The following is a 20,937-nucleotide window of genomic DNA, read 5'->3' on the forward strand; positions in this document are numbered from 1 at the left end:
TTGACAACCCTCTCAGTGAAGAAATTTTTCCTAATATCCAATCTAAACCTCCCCTGATGCAGCTTGAGGCCGTTTCCTCTCGTCCTGTCACTGGTGACTTGGGAGCACAGACCGACCCCCCCCTCACTCCAGCCCCTCTCAGGCAGCTGCAGAGAGCGAGAAGGGCTCCCCTCAGCCTCCTCTTCTCCAGGCTAAACCCCCCCAGCTCCCTCAGCCACCCCCCGGCACACTTGTGCTCCAGACCCTTCACCATACACATGTCTACAGAACCTTGAGGATTCATAAGTGTCAGCACAGAAGAGCCTCCTACTGAAAATCCTTACCCTTAAATCCAGGAGTCAGGCCTTTATTGGCAGCTGTTTGCTGCAGGCACCCAGGGCAGGGCTGCGAGCGGTTCCCCGTCGGTTTGCTGGGAGGTCCCGCAGCAGCCCAGCCTCTCGGCTGGAAGTTCAGACAAGTCGGACATTACAAGTAGCAGGTGTGAAACTCAGTTTAACTAAACAGATCTGCAAATGGGGAAAAAAAAATAGGGGTGACATTTGCAGCAAACATTGGACTCGGTAAATAACATGCCTCAGCTCATTGCACTGCTTGTTTTGTTCTTCTCTTGCTATGTGCTTTTCTTCCTGTGTCTCTTTTTAAAACTGCCTTGTACTTGTTTTTATTGTATGTTCCATGGAGTAACTGTATGCCAGTAATTTTGCAGTGAGATAACTGTGAGATTTCACATTAAGTTTGTTTCTGATTTCATTTAGCTCACCAATTTAACAAGCTACGTGAAGCTGGAGATAAGTCTGAGTGGTTTCTTAAAATGCACAACTCAGGTGCAATGCATTGCTTAATATAAAAAAGAAACGAGCATCGTTTGGAGGGACTGATGGGTGGCACTAGCTCTAACATCCAACGCGTGGCTGTCTGGGTCTGGTGCATCGCTTTCTCCAGCCAGAGGAGAAGAGCCAAAAGAGTGCCCAGAAAGGAAAAAGAAATAAAAAATGCACTTCTTGCTTGCCTGCTGGGAGCCTGTATTTCTGCATGTGTTAGGCCAGGTTTTAGAAGCAGCTTTAAAATTTCAGCTTTCTTTTTCACACCCAAAAGAAGCAGGGTGACACATGCCTACCAGAGAAAGCTATCTCATCGGACGTTAAAACCACCTATATGTTATGGACATCCTGTCCGGTGCTGATGCAGTGGAGTGTGGGCTATTCATTTCCGGGAGCAAATGTGAAAGCCAAGTTTAAACACGCAGGCCACTGTTTATTTCAGTGAATCATGCGTGCTTAGGACCTGATCCTGCTAGCTCCAGAACATCTCCTGGGAGATCTTGAGAGTTCTCACTGATAATGCAATTACCCCTTTTCAATTGGAAGACTAAGGCGGCAGCGCTGTTGCTTGGAGAATTGCGAGAGAGGGCTCAGTGGTTTGGGTTCTGCTTATGAAAACCTATTAGGGGCCATCTCACCCCGATAATTGCCTGAGTAGCATCTTGCAGCATGCATAGATGTGCACAAACAAGTGGTTACATGAACAACAGATGCAGTTAAACACACACATAGGTGCACAGCCATGGGTTGTTTCTGCTTGTTTGCTTGCTGCTTATATCACAGGAAGAGTTTAAGGAGCTGACTTGAAGACCGTGACCATTTGCAGTGGCAGAACCCCTCCACGTGGGAGATGACCGCAGCCACAGCGTTACATTTTCTACCATCGCGTTGTCCGTTTCCAGCCTGGTAGAAAGCTCAGAGCTGCCAGGGCAAGACTCTCGGGGATTTCTATGGGTTTTGAATCCGGTCCTGATTTGCTGTAAATCATTCATCACCTTTTTTCTTTTTATTCAGACAGCGCAGATCTTGGTGCTAACCACTGGGCAAGATCTGATAAACCCGGCACGAGCAGGGTCCCTTATGAAGCGAATGAAGTGCGTACCCATATTCAGGATGTTTTATCTCTTTCTTTCACTGTACCTCCTGTTAGTTGCTTGGCAACTAGAATAATATTATTGCACACTCACATGTTATATTAGGTATTACCTACAGTTAGAACTTATTTATCATTTTCATTTAGCAGATTCAAGCCCTGCCATTTTGAACACTGCACTAGTTGCCGTACGGAGCAGCTGCCAAAAAGGAGGTAGTTCACAGCGTTAAAGAAATGAGTCACATTCTTACACACTCGACAGGATTAGGCATTTCACTCCTTAATACTTAAATGGGAGGTCGTTAAAACAACCGTGTGGTTTGGGGAGGATAGCAATTCCATAATATGCTTATTTTGGTGGCAAGTGAAAAGCCTGGTTTGAGTCTAAATTGGTTCACACTGTATCATCGCAGAGCGGAGCAGCACTGGCTCTGTTTTGTATCGGAGGGTGCAGTCAGTCTTTGCTGACTCTGTTCTTGCTTCATTGTGGCCAACCGTGTCTCAGAAAACAGGGACTTCACGGAGGCTATTTATCATTTATACCATGGTCCTGGCAGGGTCCTCCTGGAGCTCAGAAGCTGGTGGTGCCACAGGCAGGCACAGGAGAGCCCCTGCTCTGAGAGCACGCAGTCCAGGGGTCAGATGAAACAGGGGATATGGGAAACTCTGGGGGGGGATCAAGGCTCGAGGGAGGCTGTTATGTTTTACGTTGGGTCGGTGGTCACCACCTTTTCCAGAGAGAGGTTTTAGAAAGTCATTAGTACTCCCCCACGCTTCTGGAGGTCAAGTCTTTTTTTATTATGATAATAAAAACAATTTGCTCCGTGAGCAGCAGAAATAGTGAAACTCTGGTTTCGTCCTTATTTTTGCCTTATGATTAGATTTCTGGTAACAAAGGAAATGCAGCCTCAAATTCAAGCTGTTTCTGACATAGTATTTCCATCCTGCCGGTGGATTCCTTGGTGTTGCATCTTCTGAGCTTGTACTTCGGTCTTTCCCCAGCCGCAGTACTTGGAGGCTGCCCTTCTCCTGGCTGCAGTGTTCCTGGAGCCCATTGCATGCAGTACAGCTGAGCCCGCCACACTGCTGCTAAAGTAGATGGCGATTAACCCATGATTTTAAAGTCCCTGCCACGGTGTGGGGAGCACACGCACATAGGCATGCATTCACTGAAAATGACTATGTAAGCTTTTGTTTTCTTAGAAAACCAGGTTAAAACATGAGAAGTGTTGTATTCTGGGTAAGGGCACGTAAAGCATTATCTCCCAGTCTCCCAAACCGAGCCCAGAGAAGGTCTTGGGAGGAGGCTGGAGCGGCAGTGGTGGGGCTGGCTGGCCTGGTGGCTGAGCAGGACATGGAAAGCATGTGCTGAAAGCAGCAGCCGCTTAGGGCTGGGTGCTGTTACAGGGTACAAAGCATCTGCAGCAGTTTGAGAAAAGCACCGTGAAAATCGTTTTCACAGCTAAGCATCCCCCATATATCTGAAACATGTCAGTCTGTGTCTCTATCACGGACGCCGACTGTTGCTTCAGTCTGATGGAGCTATGAGCAATTCATAAAACCAAATGCCTTTCGCCTTCTAATGGAGTGGTTGAAGCTGCGGGATGGATGATGAAATGTGTTTCTCTTTAATCTGCCTGGATTAGGTATGTTTCATTGCTCACTGGGAAGAAACTTCAGGATAAGTGATGTTAACTGCAGCTAATCTGATGGTGCCAAAGCAAGTTCCTACAGATCAGTCACATGGCGCTGGTGGAAGAGGCAAAGCCTTGCTCTGCGGTGAGCAAGGGGAACGCTTTCCCAGTCTGTCAGCTCAAGTACCTGAACAATATGTTCTGAAGGCCAAGGGCAAGTACAAATGATCATGGGGAAGGCACCAGCCCTGATCCCTGGGCAAAAAATGATTTCATTTAAGAACAGAGAAGAGAATAGAGGTGACCTACCACAGTGCCTGCTGGGGTGGGGTGGGTTAATGCCAGGGAGAGGCAGTTACTCTATTCATATGAAGCTGCTATGCTTTCTTGATGGTGGAGAGACTAAAAGAAAGTGAAACCTGTAGTTATTTGGGGGTTTTGAGTGAAAGATGTGTTGGTTTGAAAATTACTGATTTTTAGGCTCCAGTCTATTTTGGGAGGTGGGGAGGGGGGCAGATGCTGTTTTATGGCTTGTGAGTGCTTGGAGTTGAACATTTGGCTTGCACCATTTCTTGTTTCTATTCATTTTATATTCTATTAACTTTATAATAAGTTTTAAAAAGGAAAAGAACTAAGCCCCTCTGTTCTTTCAGAGATCCATACCAGAATGGCAGGTGTACTCAGGGTTCAACTTTTTCTGTTGGTCTTACACCTGTGTGTTGGTTTTGCATGCATCCCGTTCCAAAACTGGTGCTAGATTCTGGTTTTGGCTTCTCTTTGCACAGATCCGGTGCAATTCCATTGGCTTCAGGTATCACATGGAGCAAGATCTGGTACACAGTCGACTTCCTTTTCTGTTTCCTTGGGAGCTCTGGTCCTGTCTGTAGGTTGGACGTTGTACTTGCCTTCATATAGTCTAAATATCAGCTCACCCACTACCAAAGTAGCTCTTAGCCTCTTCCTGTGATCCCTGTATGTTGCCCGCCGCTGGACACACTTGGTTGTATCAGAAGTGGCTTCAGCCTGAGTCTGATCCTGTGCCTGGAGTAAGATTTAAAGGTGAAGGGGCAGCACAGGGTACAACTGTGCTTTCATCCACGTTGGCTGCTTGAATTGGACCTTAGACTCCCAAATAACTGAACTGTTTCTCTCTTTAAAACCTAAAGCTTATGTTCTGCAGAACCTGATAGGTCAGCAGAGAATATGTTGACACCAAAGGACTGTCTCAACCTCCTGCCGAGACTCCTGAGTTTCAGCTCTGTGCCTTAACCACAGGGCCACCCCTTGTCCCCTTTGATATGACCATTTATTTGTAGATGAAAAGCAAGCTGATGAAAGCCACCAAACAGCATCCAACTTAGAGAAAGCATCTGCTGTGCATACAGACCTCCATTCACCCAAGCGCCAGGACGGGCAGACTGGGCTGTTGTGTTAAACAGCTCCTCTGTGCCACCGCAGATGTGGTGGTGTTTCAGCGGTGGATAATCACTACATGGGCTTTGGAAAGCTCTCGGGGATGAAAAGGCTCTATGCAATTGTAGATTTTTTTCCCCCCTCTAAGGCCAGCATTTGGCTTGGACTATCCAAAGCAGTTAAGTTTATTAATAGCCTGTTTCTGGAGCCGAAGTGACTCCGTAGAGGGGAGTTATTCCATGCAAAACAAAACAGGAAAAGAAAACAATGTCCAACTCCTCCATTCTGGAGGGGCGCTCAGAAAGCAGCATTGTTCCACCTTCTCACGTGAAGCAGAGGAGACCTCAGACAGAGCAGCCATTGCAGGAGCAGTGCGATGTGGTCCAGCACAGAGACGCTCTGCGGCGGGAGGGACATAGAGAGAGCATTCAGGAATGAAATGTGACTGCCGCTTTTGAAAATGAGTCTGTTCCTGGCCAAGTCGGCTGGCTTAGGCATTCAGCAGGAGAATCAAAGGGGGGAACTTCACAGGCAGCAGCGCAGTCTGTTATTTGATGGACTCCAAGTGCTCGTACCCTTAGAAGGCAGCAGGAAATGTGAATTCCCATCATGGTTTGAGAGGTGTATGCCAGACGGTGAGACTCGCTCCACCTACAAAAGTGCAGTGCAGCTTTTAAGTGTCTCTTAAACCTGAGGTTTTGTGTGGATCCTCTACTTGGGAACCAGTTCACTCTTTTTTCAGCCCTCTGCCATTGGTTTCCATCCTTAATCAGCACTGCTTGGCTTCTCACCTTACCCACAGCTAGTGGCCGGGTGCTTGCAGACACAGGGAGAAAGTGCGTCAGGACAGCAGAGGAGATACAGAAGATACAGGTGAAGAAACAGCCGAGGAACAGGCAGGCAGACGGCTGTTCCTCCAGGGACTGTGAAGAGTAAAACAAGCCTCTCAGCTCAGGAGAGCCCAGGAGGATGATGTTTCTTTTTGCAACTGGTGTGGTGTTTTTTTGATGATGACTTCTAAGTCTTCCTCCCATCTTGGCTAATAAAGCTATGTGGGCTGAAAAGGACACACAGAGGGACAGTAGGTTTGCTCCAGCTCTCCATAGTAAGGAACCTGGTGTTGTGAAACACTGGAGAGTTGTTCATTAGAAAAATAAAGCGTGGAACTTTTCCCATGGCAGGGAGCTCTTCCTAGAAATGTTCTTCATCATGAAAAACCCACCATCATCCGGCTCCTGCTTTTCCCCTCCTCTGACTAAATATAAAATATTCTTCACATGCCTCATTCCGCTGGGATTCTGCAGCGGTTTGAGCGTTGCTGGCTTTTTTCACTGCCATATTTCAACATATGCCCCTTATGACAGACAGCAATGTGCCTTTCATCAGTTTTAGCTTGTGGGTTAATTTTGCCTACAGAGGAAGAATAAGCTGTAAACATCCCTCAGACAGGGGTGCTGAAGCCTGAGATGAGTTTGGGGAATTACAGGATTACAAAATGGCATGAATTTTAGCGACAGTGCAAGGTATCCACTTAATGACAACTTCAAGTTCCAGTAAGGAAGTTTTACAGCAATATTAAATCTGGATAAAAATGGATTATTGGCAGTTGCAAAGTTTTGGGGAAAAGGTTTGTCCTAGTTCTGACTAAAAGAAGTGGTTTACAATTTTTCTGGGAAATGAGGGTTTGAACAAAAATGTTGGATTGGTTGAATGCATGATTGGATTTGCTCTCAAAACTTTGTAGCATTTTAAAAATAGAACGAAATGTCATTTAGAAATGGAGATGATTTCAACTCAGAGTGTCAAAATGCTTCGTTTTGCAATGCTTTGAATTTTCATCTAATAGAAATTCAGCATCCATACTATAAGGAAGTGACCAACCTTGGGCTGGCGCACGTCTGAGACAGCTCATTTTGGAACTTTAACTTAAAATCACTCATCTGGGTGGAGAAGCGAATGACCCATCACCAGCGACATCTGAGGGAGGGCGAGCTGGCACCGGGCACCAGGTAGGCTGCAAGGCAAATTAACTCATTATACCACAGGCTCGTCAGCTTATTTTGCTCCCTTTGAACACCACAAAATTCCTACTTGTTAGTCACTATTTATACAGTTGCACACAGATTCTTTCTTAAGCATTCACATATTTTATGAAGTTAGAAAAGACTTTTAAGATGCAAAACCCCTGATGTTTTTAATGAGTTTAACAATAAACAGGCAGAGACCAAAGCGTGCATAGTCCTCGGGTCAAACCCGCACCAAATTTCCACTGGCCTCAGCACAGAGTAGCTTCAAGCCCACGCTTTCACTTCCAAATCACACTGGGCTGGTGAAAACAGAGTTTTCACTGATGCTTCACACAGAAATGAAGAATTTTGGAGTACTGGGTGTCACTCAGAGCTTGCTAATGGCTCATCGGCGTGTGCTGGACGCTGCTTTGGTTTATTCTATGCAGAGGAACTCGCTTGTTTGATGTGTCGTGCTGGTGTCCAGCACAGCGCAGTGCAGAACTGGAAGCAGAAAACTTTCTTCACATGCCTTTACATTTAACTGAGGCAGCTTAACTGTTACTCAATGAAAGCAGAAATCTGCAGCAGAGGCATCGCACCCGCTCCTGGAGAGGAGCTCAGATTAAAGAGCTGGCAGGGAAAGACCCTTATGCAACAGCAGAAAGTTCATTCAGAAACATTCATAAAACACAAGGCGAATCTTTAAATATTTATTAAAAACAAAGTTTGAATGTTAATTCCCCCTCACACATCACCCGTGAAAGAGATTCTAAAGATGAGGAAATGAAACCACAAAGCCAGCAAGTGATTTGCCTGAGGCCTCAGCCGTAAATCAGGCTCTGAACTTGAGATCAGCTCTTCCTGCTCTCTCCATCGCCTCCTGACTCGGTCGCCTCTCCGAGATAAGGTGAAGGGCCATGCTGATGCCCATGTTCTCTGCATGCCACCCGGGAGCGATGCTCATCGATGTTTCAGACCTGGGTTCTGCAGCGGGAGGTGAACCCTGCGGCTCCATGGGGAGCACCAGGGAGCAGCTGTGGTCTCGTTGCTTCTCCCAAATGTTATCATGCTGAAATGAAATGACTTGCCTTCTCCAGCTGTGAGTGTTTTCATGGCCTTATCAATGAAAACACACCTGAACTTAGTTTGGCAGGGTATCCTGTGTAATTGCTGGGGAAAAATGTTTTTGTGCTGAAAAAGAGTTTTTAAGTTTCTTTTTACATTCTTTCTGATTTTGCCCAACTGTTTTGTGATTTCTAACCTGGATGGCCCCAGTCCTACATGTGCAGCTATGAGGCCACCAACAGACTGGGAGCCCCAGTCCTCTTCCCGGAGACAAACCCAACTATCTCGAGTTCTTTTTGCAAGCCTGTGGAGCCTTGGCCCCATCCCCAGTGAGCACCCATGAGCATCCAGGCTCCCCAAAACCACCTGGGTGCCAGGGCTGGGTCACCATCCCCACACCATGCTGTGCCACACAGCGCAGATGTGCCTGCAGAGCCTCTCACCAGCTACGCTTCCTCCCGTGGGACTCCCCAGATAACTAGCTTGTGTATTAAAAGTTGTTTACCCCGTGCTTAAAGCAGGATGCTTTCCTTATCTGCAAGCAGAGTAAATTCCCCCCAGTGCCGGCGCGCCCGTCATTCCTGGCCTGCTCCTGACTCCTGAGCTTGCTCAGCACTGGTGGTGGCTCTGCGTTATCTCCCGTCTGCAGCGCAGACAGACCCTGCCTGGAGCAGCCTCCGGGCTCTGCAATACCAAGACCAATGTCTTCAAAGACTGAAAATTACTCTGTAGTTTGAATCTTTAATGACACATGGAAAAATCTACAGGAACTGGCCTGTATCATGTCCCCGAATGGCTTCATAAATATAACACTGAGGAATTTGGATACTCTCACGTGTGCCCATGATGGATGTTTGTATTCTAAGAAACGCTTTTTCTGCTTTTCCCTATCTATCCAAAGCAGCTCATATCCACTGTGCAGCATTTTTTCCCGTCCCTTCCTTACCTTCAACTCCTCTCCCACGTCACCGGCGATTGCACCCGCGCCAGAGGGCAGGGTTTAGCCTGTGTCACCGATTCCCGAGCCAGCGGCCTCCAGTGGCTCCTCCTGGGCCACCGCTATTGTTGTCAAACCCCCATTCCCATCTGCCTGAGACGCAGAAGCCACATGTAGAAAGTTCAGATACAAAAAAGCTCAATGGAATGTATTTATCTGAAAACAATAGCGTGTCTGGATGGAAAAATCAGTGTTTTACACCAATCATGTGGTTGTTATTAATGTTTTCCAAAACACCCAGAGGTACCTTATGTGTTAAGTAAGAGCGGCCTTTGCTATTTTGCTTAAAAAGCAGAATGTGCATCTCTGCACCTAAAACCGCTCTTGTATTTCAGCCCCGTATTGACACCCAGATGGCTGCCAGAGGAATTTCCCGTTCCCCCATATCTGGAGTCACGGGGCTTGATTTCAGCCCAAGATGCTGCAGCAAATACTTATGGTTGTGTTTCTATGCTTCTTCCATTCCCTTCCCCAAAGCAGGAGAGCATCCTGGAAGTGCGGACTGAGCCCGAGCTGTGGCCCTTGCAGCCCTGCTCTGCTTTTTGCTGCCCTGCGTGGGCAGAGGTGCCGTCCCCGGGCCGGGCACAGCCGGGCAGTGCCGGTGAGTGCCGTGGCGGTGCCGGGGGTACGCTGCGGGTACGCCGGCGGGGACGATGCTCGCAGGTAGCGCAGGGCGGTACCATGGGTTCCAGCTGGGTTTTACACCTCATGCTTTAACCAGGCAAAGGAGCAAACCCAGTGGAGAGCTGCCACAAGGAGGAATTGTTTAAAGCAGCTACAGCAACAAAGGCTGAGCTGGAGGGTTCATTTCCTCAGCTGCTGCAGCCCCAGAAACCCAAGATCCACTGATAGCCATTGAGCAAGGATTTCCATTTTTGGTGTGAGCTCAGACTTAAAATAGACAGTCTTGAGCGAGGAAGAAACTCTGTTGACAGAACATAGGGAACATTCCTCCAGTGTACTTTTGCAAAGGACTATCTCTGTCTTTAATCTCCACGCCGTTTCCTGCAGGTCTCCCGGGCCCAGCTTCCCTCTCATTGTTAGTGGTGCTTTTGGAAATGACCTCAGGCAGTTTGCAGTGACTGGCGACCCACGGTCAGAATGACTAACCCAGTCTGTCTCCATCCCTTGGACATGTCCCATTGACTAAATAAATGACAGGCACTGACATGTGAATAGAAACAAAAACAGCCTGACAAGTGAAATCTTAACTCTTTGCAGCAAAGGAAGGTCTGGAGGGGTGTTCTGCCGGCCAGCAGCGGAGCGGAGGGGAATCACTGCAAACAGTCCTGTCGGTGGTAAAAATACAGCAAGCCTCCCCGAGCTCCTCAGGACACATGCAGATTGGGTAGACTAACACTTCTAGTATTATTTTTAATTGTTTAAACTTGCTTTCTGAAGCTTTTTATCTCAGCACATCTTTAATTAAAAGTGCGGCCGTGTGTTTATATGGCCATTTGTGTGTCTGGGTTCTGCATGAATAATTCCCCTGAACTTTACAAGCAAGGGTTAACAATGAGAGTGCCTTTCACAGGATCATGGCCCTATTTTGCACCCATAACAGTAGCTCTGTAACTCATCATAGGTGACCCTATAGGTGCTTCCCACCGTTCCCGGTCCCACCTACTGCACATAAACACCCACTGGACAGGTGATCCTGGTTCCCCCAAGCCTGTACAGAGCCTGCCAGCACCCGCTGAAAACAGCTTTAGGGGGGACCAAAGCAGGGGTCCAAGCTGTAGGGGGGATGCATGTATTTACACCTCTCCCAAAGGCCACCGGCGCTGGGTGCTGTCAGACTTCAAGGACTGAATTCCTCATCCGAGTCCCCGCTAACACATTTTGCCAAGCTCTCTCCAGCCCCCACCCCAGCTAAGCAACACCAGGGTTTGAGAACATGCCACGCCATCCCAGCGTGATATATTTTTTTAGGGCCTAGGCTAGCTGCCTTTGAAATCTAACAATAGTTTTACCAATAAGAATAGAATTAGTGTTAATAAGCTACATTTGTGGATTTTTTTGGTTGGAAAAGTAGGAAAGTATTCTCTTTAATATAATCAAAATATATTTTAAATGCTGTAATTACAATAATTAATAATGCTGCTTAGCAGTTATTAGCACTCAGTGCATTGTTAGGATGTCTGCATTAGCTAAGGTTTAATAATGAGGTTCATATAAATCCAAAAGAAGAAAATAATGATATGGGGAGTGGTTGTAGTGCTGTGGTCTGATGGCTTCTTGCTTTAATGTAAGTAACAAATAATTCCCTCTGGCTCTCAGTATTTGTGGATAAGGCCATAAAAAATGAGGGGAAAAAAAAAGGAGGAAACCTCAGCTAATAAAAATGCCACCCCTGCTTTACAGCTCTGAGAGAAACGTTTGTTGTTTGGCTAATGACGATATTAATAACTTGTGTTGCGATGGTTGATGTCATTCTTTCGTCCTGCGCGTTCAACATTTGCACGGAGAGCGGGGGGACCGTGGGCCCGTGTTTGGCAGCGTGCTGGTCCTCGGCGCGCAGCGCTGGCGATCGGTGGGTCGTTGTCACAAGCACTGACCGGTGCCGCAGCGAGGGGATGCGGAGGCAGGCACGGGCAGCAGCCCTCCGTTGGCCGTGGCTTCGGGAGGTGTTGGCAGGTCTCGCAGCTGAGATGAAAATGATGTCCTAACCTGGCTTTGGGGATCCTTTTTTGTAATGCAACACAAGTTATGGCCTTTCCTCCCAAATGACTGTTGTCTTTAGCTGTTGTTGACCAGCCACTGTCCCCTACCACAGGGCTGCGTGAAGCTTGATGAAGAGAGAGATGGTCCCATGAAAAGCGGGACATGAATTGCTGGGACACAGTTCCCTCAGGTCCGGTGCCCGAGCCATCAGCTGAGCTCTTCTGCACCCGCATGCGCTCCTTCTCTCTCTCTCGTTGCTTTTTTGGTCTTGGTTCACCACATCTGATCACCGTGCATTAATAATTATTCCCTCACTAACTGAATAAAAAGAGGCTGAGAGCTAAAAAACACTCATCTTATACAAAACCTGTTTTCTGTCAGATATTGTCACTAGGTATCTGCTCCAGTCAGCGCTCCATCCTCTCGGTCCCATCCCAGATCATGCTGGGATGGCCTGATGGGCCACGGGAAGCCTTCTGCCGTTGCCAGACAGCAGGACAGTTTTGCATCCTGTGCCAGGTTGGCTCCGGCATGGGCTGGACTTTGGGTAGGGCGGGTAAGAGCCAGCGTGCGGGGTCAGGCTGTGTGGTCAGGCATGGTCCCAGGTAATCGCTCGTGTAAGAAGGTAAATAAATGGTCAGATTTTGGCTGGGACTGTCACTGAAGGTGATAGGCGCTACGCCAGTTTACACCCTCCGAGGGCTTGGCTGCTAGAGACAGTGAAAGGGTTTAGTGCCATAAACCCCAGTCGTGGCTCCAAAACGATAATAATAATGGGTCTGCAGAGGAGACCTGCACCTCCAGAGCTGCCTGAATCAGTAGGTGTCTCATCCAGGCACAAACCAACAGGTCTGTGCCCACATGCGGCTGTGCTGGTGGCCAGGACGGCTGCCTGGTGGGGAGACACACTGCTGGCACCCAGGGAGCCTTACGGAAGAACCTGCTGATCATCTTGCAACAGCCTGAGATGTTGAAGCTGGCAGTTTCCTGGACAGAGATGGCCTCTCAGCACAGTTTAAGGTACAGTAGGACCAACCCCATGGGGTGCCTGCTCAGTTCTCATTCCACGGTGTGGCAATGGGACAAAGAAGATCGCCCGGAGACCCAACTGGCTTCCAACCACCATCTCCTTTCTCAGCAAAGCCTGCTCCGTGTGCTGGGTGTCTAAGAAGCAACAGTGCTACTGCTGGGTCAAGCTGTGTACTTCTGTCTCCTGGTGTACATTTAAGGATGATTTGCTCTCAGTAACACCCAGCAGTGCCAATGACTTTAGGGTCAGCTCCTTTCCTCCCTAACCCTGCTTTCTATTTTCACATATTTCTGCATGAGCAAGCCCCGGAGATCCTGCAGCCAGCTGCCAGCAGAGATACTCAAAATACAGTTTCAATACAAAAAGAGATGTAGTTTTGGTACTTTAGTAATGATTGCCTCTGGCTGCCTTCGGTCCAGGCTCAAAACAGAGAATTCAGTATTCTTTTTTCCCCATAATGATTTTCATATCCCCATTCTGAGGTTGCAAGATGTTCAGGGAAGCAGCAAACCAGCGTGTGCTGGTCCCACAGACGTGTCCACGACCGGCTTTTGAAGCCTGCCCTTTTTTTTTTCTGCCCTTGCTGCATTCAGCCTCTCTGGCCAATGACTCAGTCACTATTTCTATTCTCTTCCCACTTCTGTTCCTGCTTCTCCAAAGTTTTGGTCAGTGGCAGCAGCTTTTGCTAATGTCTTGTGGCTGCTTCTCTCTGAGTTATTATTGGAGATGCCTACGAAATAACAGTGCTGCTCTTTAAGACGCTACTGCACCACTGCAGAAAATATTTACCAAAGATGTGGTAAGCAGCTCTTTACTGGAGTGACTGGCGTCTGCTCTGAAGCGGACCAGACGCCAGTCACTTCAGCAAAGAGCTGCTGCAACAGAACAAATTGCCCAGGGCAGCAGATCTTGGGAAGGGAGAAAAGCCAGCAGCCCAGTCTGTCTGTCTTTGCGTTTTCTAAGGGAGAAAAATTATCTTTTTATAAGCCTGCCCTAGTTGGCTCTGACCAGCTCTTCCCAGAAAATACCATCGTAAATAGAAGAGCAAACTATTGCATAAACGGGACAGGTTGCCATTTATATCTGACCTTTCTCAGAATCTGCTTTGATGTCTTTGTCAACCTATGCTTCCTTCTCGTCCAGCCCCACCGTGTTTTTAGCTCCTGCCTCTAAGAGAGCACCACTGGACAGAGCAAACCTCAATTAAAATCCATTTTTGACATATACATATACTCCCTCTGCTCCCTGGACCAGCTCCAAATAGAATAATCCTTTTTTAAATCCTGCCCTCCCAGGGAACTTCCAGTTCTGTGTTTGCAAATTGTATGGGTAAATATGGATAAGGGTAGACGGGGTTTTTTTTGTTTAAAGACACTGGTCTTGGCATATTACACAGTTTGTTGCTAGATCAGCGTGGTGGCAGCATGCAGTGCTGGACTGTTTTTCTTACTCGGATAAACCCTTTCCAGCTCAAAAATGACAATTCACCAAAGCCAAGCCAAAAAACAAAAAAAAAAAAAAGTAAAGGGCAGTTTCAGAACTGGGTGTTATCTGCCTGGAAAGGGCTCCAGAAAGGCAGGCTGTCTCCACAGGCTGCTGAATAAATGCTGATAAAAAGGACAAACTCCTGCGTGTTTGTTATGGGTGGTGTGGTTTTTAGATGTATCCTCTGGTGGACGCGGGCGGTTGTAATTCCCTTCCTATTTGAACAGAGCATCTGTTTTATGTGATATTACTTGACTCCTATAGCCAGACCAGGACAGGAGGGGTTTAATGGCTAGCGCTGCTGCTCTGCCTGCAACTGGGGAAAAGAAGAATGAGGCTGAGGTAGATGCTACGAGTTTCTGTGGGCCTAGAAATCCCCAAACTGCTCTCATGCAGATGGAGGGCTGGACTCAGCACATCCATCTCTCTCCTGCTGGAGTCTCAGAGGCTGCACCATCCTTGGACTGGCTGGATGTCACTTCTCCATCTTGCACTGGTACCTCCTCGTGCAAGTCCTGGGAGCCGATCGCTGCGGGATCCACTGGATCCACCCACTGGAGGGTGGTTGCTCATAACTGACCATGAGGTAGGATGTGTCCTCCTGGATAAAGCAGTAGATTAAGGCTCAGGAGTCATGTCTCCATCCTCTCCGCCCACTTGCCTCTTTTTATGAGACCGTCAGTTCAAAAGGGCACAGAAAATTGCTGTCAATGGCATCAGGAAAGACACTTGAAAGGTTTAATGGCAGGTAGATCTTCCCCTGGATCAGCAGCTTCATTCCAGAGCACGGGGGAGTAACGATGCCTGTCATTCACTCCTGTGCCACACTGTGGCCAGGAGATCCACGTCCTGCGGTGGATCTGTAAAGTGGAGACAGGGCCACGAGATCCTGTTGCTTTGAGGAATTGCAGCTTTGCTTGCCAACCCCAAGAAGTCCTCAGAAACCCACATGCAGCAGAGCTGTGATCTAAGCCTCTCCATCTTCTCTGAGAAGATGTAACACCTGTATTTCGTTAGCAGGTCCCATAGTGCTCATGGGGTGTGTACAGCAGTTTGGGAACTTCTGCCCTTGGTCATCCTGGAGGGAAGCTCAGGGTCAGAGCAGGTTTAGGGCATGACAGCCGGGGAACCTCCTCAAGAGGGCAGTTCTGTCCCCATGGGGCTCTTGGATGCTGACACCGGGGGCCAAACTGGGACTATGAGCCCTGTTGCGCTAAGCATCCAACCAACAAGACCTACTCATAGCTACAGGGCACAGGACTGGCAAGCCCATCGAACCTGGGAGAGGTGTTCGCTCGGCTGATACCAGCCTCCTGAGCGAGCAGCAGTTCTCAGCAGTTGTCGGCCTCAATCCAGCATGCTCAGCTGGGGAAAAATGGAAAAGAAAGTAAGGGGGTGCACGTGGCTGCTCGCAGGTGCTCTGCGCGTGGTGTGGACCCAGAGCAGCTCCTGCGGCTCAGCACAGTCCTCTTCATGCAGAGGTTTTTCATGCTTGACTTTCACATGAGCTCTGTTCCATTTTCTGGCACAGACTCTCCCTGTTACCTTGGGCAAACCGCTTTCCCCTGGACCAGCAAAGATAATTATATCCCTGTATCCTGCTGGCCTCCATGGGAGCTGGGCACCAACGTGCCTCCAAGGATCCTTTCTGCTGCAAGCCCTCCAGATGAGAGTACAAGAGGAAGTCAACAGCAATTCCTTGCCTCCCCAGAGTGTTGTAAGAAGAACTATGGGTGCAGGTAAATTAACAGTGCTTGCACGGGATCGAGAGGGAGAGCGTAAGGAGAGCGTACAGAGGCACTCTGGAGTTTTTATCGTTGGATTTGATTAGGCAGCGAGAATTGGCTGATAAATCGGATCTCGCCCAATCTGAGCTTCTGGCCCGGCTAGCCAGAGGACGGGCTTGCGCGGGAGATGTGGTGTGCCTTGCTGCTGCTGCCGGCGCTCAGGAAACCTACTGGCTGCCAGAGGAGGACTACAAGTTATTGACATGAAATTTGCTGAACCTCAGAAGAAGTTTGGCTTGGGTTCAGTTCAAGTCCAACAGCTTCTCTTTTTTCCCCGGCTGCTTTGCGCCTGCCGGGTCGGACCTGCCGCACGCCCGAGACGCAGCCACGCGCAGGCGGTCGGCAGCAAGCCGGAGGATGGGCTGGCAAGCCCGGGGTGCCCGGCTGCCAGCGGCACGCACTCCCCGGTGTGCCCGCCTGAGCCTGCTCGGAGACAAGTGGTTTTCCCAGCTGGGATTTTCAGCACCTTTGGGAAAGACGGGAGAAGACACCACTCCATCCTCATGTTTCACCGCATGCCCTACGACTGACACAAGAGCCAAGGTGTCCCTTTGGCTTGCTCTCTCATCGGAGAAACAGCGACTTAGCCTAGAAGATACAGCAGATGCAAATGGATTGAAAATTGTAAGAGGTCTGTGTTCATCGCTCGTTTTTTATTTGCTGCTGTTTCTTCTCCGTGGATTGGACCCAGTGGGAAGCTGCATCCTGCAGCTCTTTCTGCTTCAGCATCCTTTGCTCTCGCTGAGGCTGGCAGCGAATGGCTTCAGGCTGCAAAGCCACCGCTGCTCCAGCCCAGCCAGCTCCTCCCTGGGAGCGAGGCGCGCCTTCTGTGATACTCCCCAAAATTTCTCTTTTCCCTGTGCACTGCCTGGAATATATAATAATGAAACTTCATAGCAAGGATGCATTTCTAGTTGTTCTGTACTTTTCAAATGGAGAATGTGTGTGAATATTCGTCTCCGGCTGAATGTGAAATGTCACCCCAAGGCAGTGGGACTAAACAGGGTCCCTCTGGCCGTGTTCGGGGAGAGGGGCAGCTCAGTAGAGATGGAAATACAGCTTTTAGTAAGGGGAAAAAATGCTGTGGAGGCTGGCATTAGGTTTGGATGAAGGCAGCCTTCTGTCCCGCACAACCTGAGACACCAGTGCTTTCCTTGGATTGCAGCAGGACTTTACTGGGATGGCTTGAGTTTGTTTTCCTACAAAATGAAAGCAGCAGCACAGGGGATAATCCTGTACTCATGGCAGTGGCCTGACTTGTGGTTCAATCCGTTTGTCCTGACCCAAACCAGGGAACTAAACCTAACACCCTGTATCTCAGATGGGTGTTCTCATCTCCAGCGTTAAATGTCGGGCTCTTTCTCTCAGAATAACTGCTTAATTATTTATACAAATTGGCTCCACGCAGAACAGATTTAAATAAATGGAGCTGCAATCGCCTGTAGAGCTGGGTCTGCTTCTGGGACGCGAGAGTCCGTGTCCCTGCTCCAAGCAAGGGGCCTCTCCTGGGGTGGGGACCACCACGGATGGGTGCTGTCAGCCACCACCGAGGACCTGTTGGAAGACGATATTACCTCTGTGGGTTTGACTAGAAATGCGGGCTTGAGCCCAGGCAGCCTCTCCAAGCAGCACTTTGTGGAAACTGGTAGTTTGCTACCAAAAAAAAAAAAGAAAAAGAAAAAAAAGTTTTGGTTTTGCCAAACTGACATTTTCTGACACAAGAAAACATGTTGTCAAAAAACTTCCCAACCAGTCTGCTGGGAATGTGCTCTTTGCCATCAGTCCCCAAGGCTGGAGCGCTGGGGTGTTGAAATGTTACTACAGCCCTGGAAACTGTGAGTCAGCTTGTCCCCACCCACAGCAGATACTCGTGGGAAGGGCCTTGAAACGCCTGGAAACTCAGCCGCTCTTGCCTTGTGGAGTTTCCATTAACCCATTAACATTAATTTCAGGTCTGGTGAAATGCAGTATTTGGTGATTTTTTATCGGGTTTTGTCCATTTCTTTCCCCCCATCCCCTTCGTGATTCTGATAAATTTTGGAGGATATTTAATTTCAACTCATCCCTAAGCAATTTGGCCGCCGTGGCCCTGGTTCACCCCTCTGAGCCCCGTGGGACAGGCTGGACCTGGGCAGCGAATGCAGCACCCAGAGCTGGTGGGGAGATTTGGATGGGGTCACTGGGTGGCGGAACATTCACTCCACGTGGAGGAAAGGTGCCAGTGCAGGGAGGCAGGGAGAAGGGTCGTGCAGCGACACCCCAACTTCACTGGGAGAAGACACACGGCTGCCCTGCTCCCCGTGGAGATGCAGGCAAAAGCCGCACGGGTGCCCGCCGTCCCTGCCGGCAGCTGGGCAGCCTGTCCTCCCGCGCCGCCGGCGGCCGCGGTGCATCGCCACATGCATCAGGGTTGCCTCGAGCAGGTCGGGTTGGGGTCTGGGTGCGATGCTGCCGTGTGCATGCAGGCTCTAGATGCAAGCCCCGCTGCAGCGCGATATGCAAAGCCACTTGCGGAGCGCGAGGTTGGCGGGACGTGAGCTGTGCTTCCCGCAGGCGAATCCACCGCGCTCAAGCTAAGCCCTGTTTTCGCGCGCAGACGATTCAGAGCAGTCTGTGCAAACCAATGACCTCAGGCTATCTTGGAGCCATCTGCAAACTGCATTTATTGCCGACTGGAAAACACGTGAAGGTAGCAAATCCCAGGTCTTAACTTGGATGTGAAACAACCCGTGCGTTCCCCTGACGCACGCCCTCGCGTATGTTCCAGGAGAGGTGGCAAAGGGCGGCTACAGCTCGAGCCCGGAGGAGCCGGGGATGGGCTTTGCCGTGGCTGTAGCCCACCCGGGATGGGGGCACGCGCCGAGGCGGCGGGGTGAGATGACATCCTCCGCACCAAGGGTTTCATGATGCCGAGGCCTGGGAGCATGGAGTCCGGCAGTTGTGAAACTCTCCGTAAAGGAAAATTCTTCAAACATATATATATTTTTTTAAAACTTTGGATTTATCAAAATGCCTTGTTCTGATTTTAGCTTTTTCCATTTTGAAGACGGTCCAAAGTCCTATCACAGTGTGTTACCGCACAGAATATAACATTTGCAAGAGTAAAATGAAAAGTCGGTTGGAACTGGAAAAATCACGGCAATGTCATTAAAACAAAGCAAACGGGACATTCTGATGTTGTCAAAACTTTTTTTCTCTGGTTCCTTTCAAAATCAGCTTCCAGCAAAACCAGCCTGATTTTATGAGGCGTTTTACTTTTTGGCAGAGCCCCTCGCTCTGGCGCAGCGGTTTTGTCGTGGTTTCTCTGGCCGGGCTCATATGCTCCGTGCCCCCGTTCCTGGGCGGTGAGATGGGGGTGCAGTGCATCCCCCAGCCTTCACTGCCCCTCGGCATCGAGCCAACGGGGTCCCCCCTCTCAACCCCATTTTCAAGGCATTAAAATAATCTACAAACTGAGCTGTTAAAACATTATTTAACCGGCAATTATCGATTTTGTGTTCTAACCTCTGCGTCTTCCTCTTTGACCAGAAATGTATCAAATACTAGAGATAACATGGCAGCAAGTTATAAGGTTATTTTTCCTTACTGAAGACCCGGAGCGCAGCGCTCTGTGCCTGCAGGTTTGGGCTCTGCTGGTGCCTTCGACTGCGCTGGCATGGAGGCAATGGCAGCGCCGGGCCCTCTCCCCCCGCTCCCCCCACCCCGGCTGCACTCCTGGCTTCGGGAAGAGGTTGGTGCCGGTGCCCTCCCGGCCACCCACGGTCCTCCTGGGCCCAAGAGGATTTGGCTTTATATAGTACCTGGGAGATCCATGTCAGATAAGACTGGCAGGCTTTCAAAAGCTTCTCTCCAGCTTTTGTGCCAAGACCTATAGGATGTGTTCCAGAGCATCTCCCAGGAATGTTTGTTATTATGAAAAAAAATAGGGGGAGAGAAAAAGGCAGTGAAAGAGCACATTGCTGTTAATTACTAGAAATCCTTTAATAACCAACATTACTATAAATTATATGTGCATTATGACAAGTACAATTGAGCGCTCTGTTTTTCTTGCCCACGTTAGAGCACGGAACAATGTCCTCTTGTTGCGAGAGCTGAAACGGATGGCACGCTGGGTGAAATCAGGACTCCTCCATCGCATACCTGTGCCCGCGGAGAGGGTCGGCCGCCCCAGGTCCCATGAAAGCTCCATTGTTCTGCACGCCGTACTGCGCGCACCATGATTATGTAGTGTTGGAGAAGCAGTAATATGTTGCTTGCTGAAATAATAACCTGTCCTTAGTTTAAACAGTGCTATATTTAAGATTTATATATATTTAAATGTTGGTAATTGCATATTCATGACATATTATAATTTGGATGATAGTTTGTAAATATGATATTGGAAAGAGAAGCATCGGCTGCATTTAGGGAGGTAAATCTCAGGGTCATGCAGGATGCGTTGGTCGATGCGGATTTTAAACAAGCGTCGGAGCCTCTCTGGAGCAGCCTGGGGATGGGCAGGGAACTCGCCTGGGTCCGAGATCCAGGAAATCCCAATTCCTGCTTCCATATCTGAAGCTGAACCTTTTATTGCAGCCCTTCCTTTTAACTTGTCTTTATTCCCTAACGCGAAAAAAGGCTAATAGCATTTTCCTACCCCAGTGGGATGTGGGCTGACCTTTGTAAATAGCTCTGAACAGCGGTATAGGTGTAACACGTCGCTGCTCTGCAGGCCAGGGAGAGCGCGGGGTTTCAGCACGGCCATCATGGGACGTTATTTCCACGCAAAGTGGAGTCAGCACCCAAATAACATCGTCTGGTTTTACTCCCGGTTTAGTTTCCATGTAGGGAGGGAGCCAATCGGAGGAGGACAGCGCGGCACGGGACCATCAATCCTCCGTCCGTAGCAGCTGGGAAACCCAATGGCAGGGGCGCAAGGTCCCTTACAGGGTTTATATGG

Source organism: Phalacrocorax aristotelis, chromosome 7, assembly GCF_949628215.1.
Source record: "Phalacrocorax aristotelis chromosome 7, bGulAri2.1, whole genome shotgun sequence".
Lineage (NCBI taxonomy): Eukaryota > Metazoa > Chordata > Aves > Suliformes > Phalacrocoracidae > Phalacrocorax > Phalacrocorax aristotelis.